Source organism: Phocoena phocoena, chromosome 2, assembly GCF_963924675.1.
Source record: "Phocoena phocoena chromosome 2, mPhoPho1.1, whole genome shotgun sequence".
NCBI lineage: Eukaryota > Metazoa > Chordata > Mammalia > Artiodactyla > Phocoenidae > Phocoena > Phocoena phocoena.
The window spans coordinates 59,924,043-59,937,654 of NC_089220.1; positions in this window are offsets into that span (position 1 = coordinate 59,924,043).

Consider the following 13,612-nt stretch of genomic DNA (forward strand, 5'->3'; position numbering starts at 1 on the left):
TAAAGGGCCCTTTATGACTGTCCCACTGTCTCTCCTCTCTTTGTCCAGCCCCTCTGAGCTCACCTGCTGCCTCCATCCCTCTGAGCCTTCTTTGTGGTCTTGGAAGATGACAGGCATATCCTGATCTAAGGTCTTTGTCTTTGATGCTCCTTTTGCCTGGAGTACTCCTTCCCTTATATACCTCCATGGTTTGTTCCTTCCCTTCTTCAAGTCTATGCTCAAATATTACCTTATCATGTGGACTTTTCTGGCCACTCTCTCTGAATCCCACCCTAGAACACTTCATATCACCCTTACGTGGGTAAGCATATAAATTGTTATCCAAAACAGGATAATTTTGAGATTGAAAAGGAACCCCAGTCAGTTAGGAAACAAGAGTCATAAACTGGGACTGGCTCTAGCAAACTGGAACATATGGTCATCCTGCTCTTAGACAGATATTTTTCTTCATAGCTCATCTTACTACTTTCTAACATAGTACATGTTTACTTTCTATGTGTTTTTTTTCTGTTCTCCCCTTCTCACAAGCTCCTTGAAGAAAGGGCTTTGTTTTTTTGCTGTTGCATTTTCAGCACCCTGGACAGTACTTACTACATAATGAGTGCCCAATAAAGATTTTTCAATAAATGAATGGATAAATACATATTCCCAACATCCAGAATTAGCCACTGGTAATATCCTGGCATATTGATTTTTATTTTTTTAAATTGATAAACATGCATTATCAAGTCAATGCTGGATAGTACAACCCTCTCCTTCCCATCACATCTCCTAGAAATTCTCATTAAGTAAATATTATCTTAGATATCTTCCATGCAGATAGAAGATAGAAAAATAGAACTTGAATAAAAATAAAGTTATATTATTAACGATATTTTCCAAATGAATGGTATTTTGTTAATTGTGCTTGAATTTAAAAGTGGAAAAATAAATGAGTAAAATTGTTGAAATTCAAATAAATATTTTTTTAACATAGGGATTTTATTTCTTAAGTAAACTCTTTAAGGATGGAAAAAGAGAATTTTCAAAACACTAAGTGGTTGGAGTCATTAAAAAAGACTGTTTTGATTTCCTGCCTTGAAAGATAAAAAAATTAGTACAATAATTTGTACCACTTTTTCACCTCCCTCCTGAGTTTTGTTATATTGTTGTTTTTGCATTGAACAGATATAATAATTATAATTCCCACAGTTGTTTAGGATTGATTTTATATTTAAATTGATTCAATCTCACTGCCAGTCTCTTTATTACAGATACTTTATTCTAAAGATCTTTGTATCTATCCATCTCCAATAGGTTGAATTTCACCGTCAGGCAAACTTTCTAAGAAAAGCCCACGGCTCCTGTGTTATTTGAGTTATATTTTGGGGTTACACTTTCCTCCTGAACTTACACACAGTGCTTCTTTATTTTCTGGCATTTAATGTTCCAGAAGCAACCTGCCATCTTTTTCCCTGTGAAGATGATCTATACCCCCTATTCCCTACTCTGGTTTTGGTTTGCATGATTCTAAAGGGTTTTTTTGTTTTTTTGTGTTTTTTTTAAGTTTAAAAATATAACTGGATTTGTTTTACAGTTGAGTGTTTTGTTTCAAAATTTCCTAGAACACAGTGTGTTCTTTTTGATCTGCATATACAGTTGTTTATCCATTTCCAGAAAATTTTCTTATAATTTTACCTGTGGATACATCTTCTGTTTCATTCTCTGAATTCTATTTCAACACATTACCCTTGTACTGTATAATTTTTGTATTTCATTTCTATTAGCTTTTGCCTAATAGTTTTACGCTGGTTTTTATTTTTGAAGGCACTGTGATGATCTTATCTCTTTTCTGTGTTAACTAATATGACTTTCAGCATTGTCTATTCTGTTCCTTGTTTCAATTAAATTATCTCATTTCATTCTGTTTTATCAACTAGTCTTTGGACTCTTTTTTAAAATTTTGAGTTTCTTAAGTTGTTTTATGGCATGAAGCAATTAATTGTATTGGTTTTATTCTATTCTTTAAGTTATGTTTTTCTTATAGCTTGGTTTCTTTTTTGGCTTTTGCATGCATATTCTTTGCTGTAATATGTTTATGTAATGTCCATGCCATTTCTTTCTACCTTGCTTAAGCTTGGCTGGCTCTGACCAGTCGTCTTTACTCCAATGTGATGCAGGTAACTTGATCCTCTTCCTAGAATACTTTGAAAGCAATTCTTTCTTTTTTCTTCCTCAAGCTGGGGATGATATTTCATTCTCTCCACTTCCTGTCACAGAAGGAAATGGCAAGGGAGAGAAAACTCAGCGTTCTGAGAATATTCAGGCACTGCTCTTTCTCCTAAAAGAGTGTTAAATGCCATGAAACAGAGTTCCTTTCCCTTATCTGGCGGAGGGTGTGCCATTCTAGAGGTTTGGGGTCACTTTTACAATTTAATAAGTAGCTCTGGAGCCTTCACTTCTGAACGAGCGTTAGCACCATTTCCACCTTTCCTGGTTTTACTTGTTTCTCCTCAGTGGTTTCCATTGTATCAGAAAAATGAACCAGGTAGGCATATCTATTCTGCCCTCCTTCCAAATTTTTGGGTACAGTGAAGACCTGCCATTCCCTTACATATTCTTTCTGCCCCATTGAACACCAAACTTCTTGCAGGAAGCTGCTGCCTTATTTTCTTCTTGTCTCTATACCTCCACAAATTATTTTTCCTGTGCCTAGAATTTCTTTCTCTCCCTCTCTCTGTCCTCTTCTTTGCCGTTGCCTTTTTTTATTTTTATTTTTTTGCGGTATGCGGGCCTCTCACTGTTGTGGCCTCTCCCATTGCGGAGCACAGGCTCTGGACGTGCAGGCTCAGCGGCCATGGCACAGGGGACCAGCCTCTCCGCGGCATGTGGGATCTTCCCGGACCGGAGCATGAACCCATGTACCCTGCATCGGCAGGCAGACTCTCAACCACTGCGCCACCAGGGAAGCCCTGAGATATAAATTTTGATTGCTGTGTGAATTAGACTAGTAATGACCGAACTTGATTCAAGTCCTCTTCTCTGGGTTATGGAGACAGCCCAAGATCAATGTGGGTAAATATTTTGAGTAAGCCAGTTTCTCAATGATATCTGGAGCAATTTTCACCCAATAGTATAAACAACACTTGAGACTCTTATCTGATAGTTTAATATGTCTTTAAGTGATCCACCTAACATTATAACCCAGGAACACTTGTTTTTAGATGTCATTTTGAGGTCCCTTTAGGATAAAACTAAGCAAGACTGATGGATAAGATCACTTCACTGTTATGCTTTGGTTGTCAAATAATGTGCACATGATATTCAACCCACTATTTATATTTCAGTTTTCAGGATCCAGTAAGATTCATCAGTGGCTTTCATTTCTCAAGAACTTCCTCATACTGATCCTAGAGTATTATTTACAGCAGTAGTTTCTGCTGACTAATAACTCTGCTGTCAGTAACAGATATCATGAAGATGAACTTGCAAGCCTTTATGTAGCCTGTATTGCTTGTGTAGTAAAATGCTATTTGGTGTCATTCAAGTGAATTTCCATTTGGAGATATGATTTTTAAACTTTCTATTAATTCACCTTACTAGTTAAAGACTATTTCTGTCTTTTATTAAAAGGGTCTCATGCTCTTTTATGTTGTTGTGTACAATGTACTAAATAATTTTTGGCTTGTTAGTTTAACCATTTTTGGAATTAAAAAAATAAGAATAATATGTCACTGTAGAAACAATTTGGAACTAAATAAACCTGCTGGGATTTAAAAACACCTCATTTCTTCAATTTCTGTCGCTAGGCTTCCATATGGATGTCATATTACTCATTCTGAATGTGTCATTTGCTGCTTGAATCTGATTTATATATCTATGGAAGTTGGGCATGTTCCCATTGCAGCCATGAACAATGAAAGTTTTGAAAATTTAACCAGTAGCATCAAGCTGTTTGGTCATATAAGTAAGGGTAAAAGAGACTTTGAGACAAATAAGCTTTTTTATGATCACATTAAATATGTATGTTGCAGTATAAAATATCTCAAGGGTTTACAATGTACATACACATGGCCCTGAAGATGTCACTTTATATAGTACAAAACCTCATAAACTGTTCATCTGACCAAAGACTATCCATCTTCCTTTTGTGGTTGAGGGAGAGAACTGAGTGTAAGGCCGTGTCTAATGTAAACAGTTTTTTCCTCAAGGCATAGTCCTCTGAAATAGTTCACCTTAATGGCTGCCCTTATTTATGTAGTCACTGTACTTTTTTTGATGAATCATGATGACACTGAGAGACACTCTGATAAGGATGAGGACATTATGGCAGAGCGATTTAACAAATGTAGAAACTTCTGCTCCGTTACGGAATTGGTGCAGGATCAGGCTATGTCCACATACTCAGACCAGACCAATCTGCATGTTTAGATTAACTTGTCCAGAGAAATTGGAAATTCACCCTATCCCAACGTGTTAAGACAAAAAACACCCCTTTTTTTTTTTTTTTTTTTTTTTTTTTTTTTTTTTTTATGCGTTACGCGGGCCTCTCACTGTTGTGGCCTCTCCCGTTGCGGAGGACAGGCTCCGGACGCGCAGGCTCAGCGGCCATGGCTCACGGGCCCAGCCGCTCCGCGGCATGTGGGATCTTCCCAGACCGGGGCACGAACCCGTGTCCCCTGCATCGGCAGGCGGACTCTCAACCACTGCGCCACCAGGGAAGCCCCAAAACACCCCTTTTGAAATAATCCAGAAAGATTGCTTTCTTTGTGTGTTTAGACAGAGCCTTGGCCTGTCAAGGATATCACACACTGTTCTCATTTCTTTATAGCAATCTATGCATAAGAATGTTCTATGGGTATTTATTTTATAAATGAGTTAAAATTTGACTCAACAACTATTCAGTAATGCTACTTTTAATTAGGGTTAAATTAAGAATTTTAGTTATAGATAATAGGTAAAAAGTGTCAAAATTGATTTGTGTCCCAAAGATACCTGTTACTTCTCATTGTAAAATTAAAATAACCTGAAACAGGACAATGTTCATTTGTCTGATTTAGCTGAGCTGTGAGAAGGGGGTTAAAAAAATAAAGGCCATCACTTTTTCCTACAAGCTGGGTTGATTTTTCCCTAATCCTGTGATGAACCTCATTCTATGATTATTCATAGTTGGGGATATAAAGTAAGAATATAAAGCTGGAAAAAGAAAAGGATAATTATGTACTATATCTATAAGAAAATATAAGAGGAAGAGTGTTTATCTATGGATTCTTTTTCTAAATAATGTCTGATGACCAACTTGACTGGTTAATTACCCTTCCCCCACCCCCCAGCCCCAGTCCCAGCAACTTAGTTGGCTAAACTTGGACAATTGTTTTGCTACACAGACATTTTCTATAAGAAAGTTAATGTTGGAGGGGAAAAAATGTGACTCCAGTCTATTTTAATACTTTTATAAACACATATATGTGTTTATAAACAATGTATAGAATTGTTTTGCCTATTTTGAATGTAGAAAAAAGATATACATATTTACTTTTTTCATCAATTTTATGTTTTTAAGATTTATCCTTGTTGTTATATATTACTTTTACTCTTTTTCAAAGAAAGGGTTAAAAAAAAGAAGAGTCAGTGCTTTTTTCCAGAAACTGATGTGCCAAAATTCCTTTGTATCATTCAGACAGTCATTTTCTTATTGTCTGTGCAGTAAAACAATTGCTAAGTTCATTTAACTCATTGGGGAAAACAGTCAAATTTGTTGGAAAAAGTAGATAAAAGGCTGCAGCAGAGTTTGGCATTCTGTACTCAGGGCAAGTCTAACGGCTCCTGCCTATTCCCACTTCTCCAGGATCTTGAGTTTGCTTCTTCTTCTAACCTCCTCTTTGGGCTCTATAACTCACCACCTGCTATATCCTCATCTGTTCCTCTCCTTCCTTCCTTGATGGGCATTTTGGTTTAGACTAACTTTAGCCTCATCACCAAGGCAAGAGTTATTCTTCTTTCTATTCTGGGACTCAGAATAGGAATAGGAATAGTTCGGGACCCAGGGGAGGTTAAGACTCCCAGGCATCCTCTGAGTCTGCTATTCACACCCCTTCCCTGCTTTTGAATTCTTACCCCAGTTGTAAGTATCGGTCACCTAGAGTCATGCAGGCATTGCTGGTGAAGTAGTTTGGATAAGGGTAGCCTAATATTTCTGTCTTTTCTATCAATTCCTCAATGTATTCTACTTTTTTTTTTTACATCTTTATTGGAGTATAATTACTTTACAATGATGTGTTAGTTTCTGCTTTATAACAAAATGAAACAGTTATACATATACATATGTTCCCATATCTACTTTAAATGAACACTTTTGCTTGTGAAAATCAAACCAAGAGAAAGAAAGAAGCAGATGACTTCAGTTAGGTGTGTGTAAGGCACCTAAAACAGTGCTTGGCACATGGAAAACTGTTAAGAAGTGGTGGTTATTGTGGAGATCTAAATATAATGAAATGGTAGAGTTTATTTTCAAGTTTTGTTCATTTTTATAAAACCAGGAAAATGTGTATTTTTTTTGCTGTTTAGGCTAAGAAAGAACAGGATACTGCTTTCTGAGTCGCTGCTCTTTTCCGCCTTATTGTTGGAGGCAAACGGGAGGCCTGAGAGCACTGCAACACTAGAGGCAGGGCAAAAAGCAAGGAAGGAAGCTGATGTCACCTCTACAGATATACAGCAGGCCCATGACAAAGAGCAGGTCCATGACTGATGGCAGCTGCTATTTTGAGAAGAAAAAACGTTGCTGGGAAAGAGAATCATATAAGGAAATTTTTTTCTTTTCAAAAATGTGTGAGGGGTAGAAAAATCACTGTAAATATAATATATTTAACTCATATTCTATGATTTATTCTTTAAAGAACAAATATCATCTGGGGCCAGGTATAAAAAAATGAATTAATTTCCATAACTATCACAAAATTTTGTTATAATTGCATACTTTCCAAGTGACCTTTAAGCTATGATAATGTTTGAAGTTGGCTTTCCCAATGGATAAGTTGCAATTATAAGGTAATAGTTATAATAGCTCAGGTCACAAGTGGAATAATTGAATATCATTAACAATGACATTTGATTATGTTTCTTCATTTTTTTCCATTGATATGCCAGGTTCCTCGTGAAATCAGAGACCATGGGGATTCATTATTGCTAGGGTTGATGGTATTGCAATTTTATAACTATGTAATAAATCAGCATTTAATACTGAGAGATGTCATCTTAAACTAGAAGGTTGCTTTTGTTTTAAAGAAGACTTTTGCAAGGAGGTGCAAAAGAAACCATTCAGAAAATTCAGGAGATAAAAACCCTATCCAAGCAAGTGAATCTTGGATTTTTGTAATCGTTTGGTTTGGCACAATATCATTCATGGTTAAAAAAAGTGGGGGGGGGAATTAAATGTCAAAAATCACTGAGTCAAAATTCTCTTGACTTCAGTTTTGTACTCTTCTGTTTCCAGTTTTTGTTTTTTTTTTTTCACATAATTCTTTCTCCATCCTGGTTAGCCTTGTTCTTCTCTAGCTCATTTCCCACGCTAAGAGAATCCATAAATATAAAATTCTATATAGAGTCAGAATTCTCTCAGAAATGCAGATTTGCATGACTGTCAAAGAAAAAACATATTTATCACATTTTTCTCATTTGATTCAATGATTATTTTATTAGGTCAGGCTGGTTTGGGTTAGGACCTTCACAGCCTGAGTTTTTTTGTTTTAAATATTCTTTAAATTATCATGTTGACATTTATTATTGGAATTCTAGATTTTGGCTTTCCCACCAACCAGAGTCTATTTTGGGGTGCTTGGAGGCCTTGTTTCTATTTAAAATGAAAGGAACATGTGAACCTGGTTCAAATGGCTAGTGTGTGTGTGCATGTGTGAGTTTGTGTATATACACATATAACTGCCTTCAGCATTATATACACACCAACATCTTGGTATAATGGGGGTTTTGGAGTTCATCCTTGATGAAACATAAAATTTCTGACTTTAAAATGGAGGCAACTGCAGAATGCTTTGCATTATTGTTAAATCTAATATTTAATATAAAACCATGTATTTCTCAGTCTCTTACTACATACTTCTAATTCATTTTCTTTCAGAAAAAATAAAGAAAAAAGTGTATCATCAAATATGTGGATGAATATATAATGCAACATTTTACATTTTAGTTATTGACATTTAGTCCTCTGAAAAGCCTGATTAATTTGCTAATAAATGAAAATGGTTTGTTTCCAAAATAGCTACAACACTGTATTTCACTGATACAGCTTCATGCTTTTCTTATCAAGAGCAAGATATTAGGAGGATTTATACTGCATATGGAAATGTCAGCTATGGTGTTCCGACGTCTCAATGAATGTTTACTACCCTAATCATTATTCAATAGTTGCTTTCAGTTTAGGATTACATCTTTAATATCACCAGAAAAATTTAGACAAAACTTGACAAATCTGGTAGTAACTCCTTATGGTTCTTTTGCGGGTGTGGGGCTTGATTTATTTGCATACTTATCTAATGGTCAACATTTTTTATTTTTATGGCAGATAGATTTACTGCTGTAATTTAGTTTGACTACTATATTCAAACCAGTTAATTCTATTGATTTAAAGATACATTTTAAAAGAGACTATAAAGTTAACTATGTTTATAGCAACATGAAACCACATTTTCTAGCATGTTGTTGTTTGACCTTGAGTTACTAACACCAAATAAAGGTGAGGGTGATTCTGAAGTAAAAGCATAACAGGTGATATGGATGGCAAAGCTGACTACTCATGGATGTCTCAAAAGCATTTATATCTACATCAGTGGGTATTTTTTGAGGCAGCTGAAGACTGGGCCTACAGGACCAGAATAGGTGCACCTTGGTTGTGGTAACATGATCCTTATAGTCGCTTTTAAATATCTCTACAGTCCAACAGATACTTTCCCAAGATTTAGAAGGCATTAAAATATGGATTAGAATTTTTTTAAACTTTTTCATTTTAACCCCAATTCTTAAATATTTAGGGAGAAAGAGCTGTGACAAAGTGAGAGAGTGGCATGGACATATATACACTACCAAACGTAAAATAGATAGCTAGTGGCAGGCAGCCATATAGCACAGGGAAATCAGCTCGGTGCTTTGTGACCACATAGAGGGGTGGGTTAGGGAGGGTGGGAGCGAGATGCAAGAGGGAAGAGATATGGGAACAAATGTATATGTATAACTGATTCACTTTGTTATAAAGCAGAAACTAACACACTGTTGTAAAGCAATTATACTCCAATAAAGATGTTAAAATAAATAAATAAAAATAAAATTTAAAAGAAAAGAGAGAAAAAGATTGGCAAATGGAAGGAGAGACACAATTCAAATACTGGTTATTAATATGGTATTTCAAGTATATAGATAGTTTTCTGGAAATGAATATTCATAGTATTAATCTTCTTACATGATGGTAAAGTAATAGATCTATTTGAAACAAAAAGCATTTTTAATATTTTGCCAAAATTGTTATTATATGTCTATCATCTATCATTTGTTGTGACCCATTTGGATATAAGTTGCAGACATCATGACAGTTCATCTCAAAATACTTTAGAATCCATGTTACATACCATAATGCCATTGTCACACCTAAGATGATCAGTGGTAATTCAGTAGTATCAGTTAATGTACTTTTATATTCAAATTTCTACAATTGTCCCCAGTATGTTTTTAAGAACTGAAACAAATGTTTTGATATAATATTTTGCCAAGTGAATCAAATTCTCATATCCATGTCATAATTATATTTTCTCAAAATAGTCATTGGCCATTGAATACGCTTGAGTTTCCATGGTCCCAAGCCACCACTGAACCCACTAGAGTAATTTGCTGGAATGAGAAATGCTAACTGCCAAAACCAAACAATGTTAATCAGCAACCAGCCTGACTATGATTTCCAAGGTGCTAATCACTTGGAAAAATTGCCTCTCATTGGCTCAGTCTATAGATAATTACTAATTGAAAAGCAGCTAGAATAGTGAGAAGGTGTATTAGCATGTTAATAGTTCTTTGCACCCAGAGGAATGGATTATAAGTTATGAAGCCTGCATTAGCCAGATGGACAGGATTACTTAGCATGCTGGTATTACCTGGCATCCTGTGGTAGTTGAGGGTAAACAAAATGACCATAACCATTTTGGCATAGTTTGTCATTGCTCTCGGTGGTGGGAGATAGGGTTTTATTCTGTAGTTAGCGCACTAACTGAGAGTCAGTAATTCTGGATACTAATAAATAGCAAAGCATTTAGTCCTTTTGTACATTGGCTAAAATCTATCTTCATGTGCTTCAATTTCCTCCACCTGTAATAAATGAAATGGGAAGCTCATTTAATCTCTTTACATATCTGTTTCATCATCTGTAATATAAAGAAGCTGAACTAGAAATTCTCTAAGATCCTTTCCAGATTTGAGATTTTATCATACTGTGTAGATTCATGCATTTAATACTGCTTTACAGTAGTAAATACAGTAACAGATCTGGAATGGGAGAAAAAGCAGGGTAAAAGCAAATATGTTTCACTAAATCAATATTTCCAAATGAAAACAACATATAAACAAATATACCAGGGATGATTTTATGTTTCCCAAGTCATGCAGCCTGCCTTTTTGGCCTACTATGTGGATATCCTTCTCAGATAAGTAGATGATTGTTTTGTTCTTTCCTGGAGCTGTTACTTCTATACAGGTACTGTGGAAATCCTGAGAAGGAGAGAGGAGAGATTCTCATCTCATCCCATCTGAGAGCCTGGAACACTCTATTGAGCTCAATAGGCAGAAGGGATGTTACTTTCAGATTTCCTTATTCGGTGGTTTCAATTGTACTAAAGGTAAAACAATTTGACAGAGTAAAATTTTTCTGCATTTGTGGCAATGAAGAGTCCAGTTTGTGTCACAAGAATCTTTTCTTCAATGAGTACGTGGCTTTGATGAGAAATATTTCTACTATTGAACATAATGATAATAACTAACATGAACTGAACACTTCTACTTGACAGGCATTGGGTTAAATGTTTTACAAGAATTATTAGTATATTATAGTTAATCCTCATAAAAAACACCATGGTATTGGACTGCCTCATATAATAGATTAAGAAACTAGAGCTTAGGAGTTTAGGCTACCCAACTAAGGTAAGAGGTGGAGCTGGAATTTAAAGCTAGGGCAGGCTCAAAGTGCTCATTGCCGTTCCTGATGCTATATCTAAGGTTACAGAAGGCTTGAGTCTGCTAAGCAGTACTTACAGCTCCATGCCTCTCAGAAGAGACCTGGGAGTTTCAGAAAATCCTGAAAGTTTTCCTTTGTCTTCCCTGCTGGTTAATTACTCCTGTTGCCTGCAGCATACACCTTGGTAGCTTCTTAACTTTCTAGGCAGATATTTGGCAGTTTTGTTGTAGAAGGCATTTAGGAATTGGGGGTTGGCTCCAAGGTCCACTCTAGTCAGGAATATCTTCAACTCACTTGCAACTCATAGCATACATGTGGGTTATGATTAGTATTTTAGTGCCAGCACTTAGACTCTTCTCAGTGTGATGCCCCTGACCTGTCACTTTGATGTTTAACAGTTAATAGGTGGCATTGATAAGGCATGTTAAAAAATCAAGTGTGTTGATGTGTTACTTCTGTAGAAGGTCCCTGCTTCTCTGTCACAATGAAATAAGAGATACCACTGCTTATGACCTTAGTTTGGTCAGTAGCTCAGTATCATACTCCTGCCATGTTTTGTTGGCTCCACAAAGTACCTTTCTCTCTACTCTGTCTAACAATGACTCATTAAACAGCGTAACACTTAAAGAGCAGAATTCAGATACAACTTACAGTTTTATTTGAAAAGGTTTTCTTCTTATCAATCAAAATTTAATCATATAAAAGAATGGAGGGAATTTGAAAGATATTTAAATAACTATTTTGATAATAATTAGTGGTATGTCCATAAAATACATGGTACCTCACTGTTCATCTCAATTGAAGTACCCTGGTATCTGTCCCCAAAACAACTGATTCCATTGCTGTATATCACTGATAACCTGGTGTATTAGTTCAGATATTAAAACACCATAGACTGGGTGGCTTAAATAATAGCAGTTTGTAGCTCTAGAGGCTGGGAAGTCTAAGATCAAGGTGCCAGCAGATCCAGTATCTGGTGAGAATCTGCTTTCTGGTTTGCAGTTGGTCTTCTTGTATCCTCACATGATGGAGAACAGAGGGAGAGGAAGCAAGTTCTCTTGTGTCTCTGCTTATCAGGGCACTAATCCCATCATGAGGACTCCACCCTCATGACCTGATTACCTCCCAAAGGTCCCATCTCCTAAAACCATCCCACTGGGGGTTAGCATTTCAACATGTGATATGGAGGGGACACAAACATGTAGTTCATTAATCTGGTTAATAATTATTAGTAATAATAATGGTAACTTCATTTATCAAATACCTCCTTCATCCCAGGCCCTGGGCCAAATATTTTAAGAGTATTATTTCAGTTAATCTGCAAATAACCTGATGAGATAAATACTAATATTAAGTTTTTAGAAATTCCTTCTTAAAAGGAGAAGTCATCGAAGCAGTTAAAACCTATGTTGAACAGTAAAGAACTTAAAATGAACAGCAATTTTGCACACTGTTTCTCTCTACTCCAAATTCCACTCCCTCTCCCCAGAAGCAACCTCTTTTAATGGTTTCTAATTACTTGAGTATTTATTTTCAAAACTTCAGACCTATGCTAATTCTTCTGCTTAATAAATTTAGTGGGCTCTGTATTGTATTATTCCATTTATATGAAATATCCAGAACTGACAAAGCAATAGGGGGGAAGAGCAGATTAGTGGTTGCCAGGGGCTGGGGTAGGGGACAATGGAGGGTGACTGACTGATTGCTTAGTGGGTATGGGGTTTCTCTTTGGGATGATGAAAATGTTCTGAAAGTGGGTAATGTGATGGTTGTGCACATTGTGAATATACTACTGAATTATACAATTTAAAATGGCTAAAACAGTGAGTTTTATGTTATGTGAATTTTACCTCATCTATTAAAAAAATTAGATGGCTCTCTGGTTAGAAAGTCACCTACATTATCCTTTAACTTATGTATATTTCATACCTATATTATTATTTTAAATGCCTTCTATCATCCTCTTTTTAGAGTTGAGGAAATTGAGGCAAAAGAGGTTAACTTTCCTAAGGTCTTATAAATAGTAAATGCAGGATTTGACCTGAAGTACTGTAACTCCACAGACTGCACACGTAACCCCTGTTCACCATTTCCTTCCAAGATGGCACTTTTGGTGGCTGAAACTATGTAAATGAAAAGGAAGTTGACCTTTGATTAATCCTGCAGTTGTCTAGAGAAAATTTGTCTCGTACATGAGAACTTTTACTTAAAAAAATGCCATTGTATCATATCACCATGATCACCCCAATTACTGCACGTGAAAATAGGAGTCCACTAGTGGATTGAAGAAATGCCATTAAGGGAATTCCCTGGCAGTCCAGTGGTTGGGACACGGTGCTTTCAGTGCCAGGGCCAGGGTTCGATCCTTGGTCGGGGAGCTAAGATCCCGCAAGACGAGTGGCATGG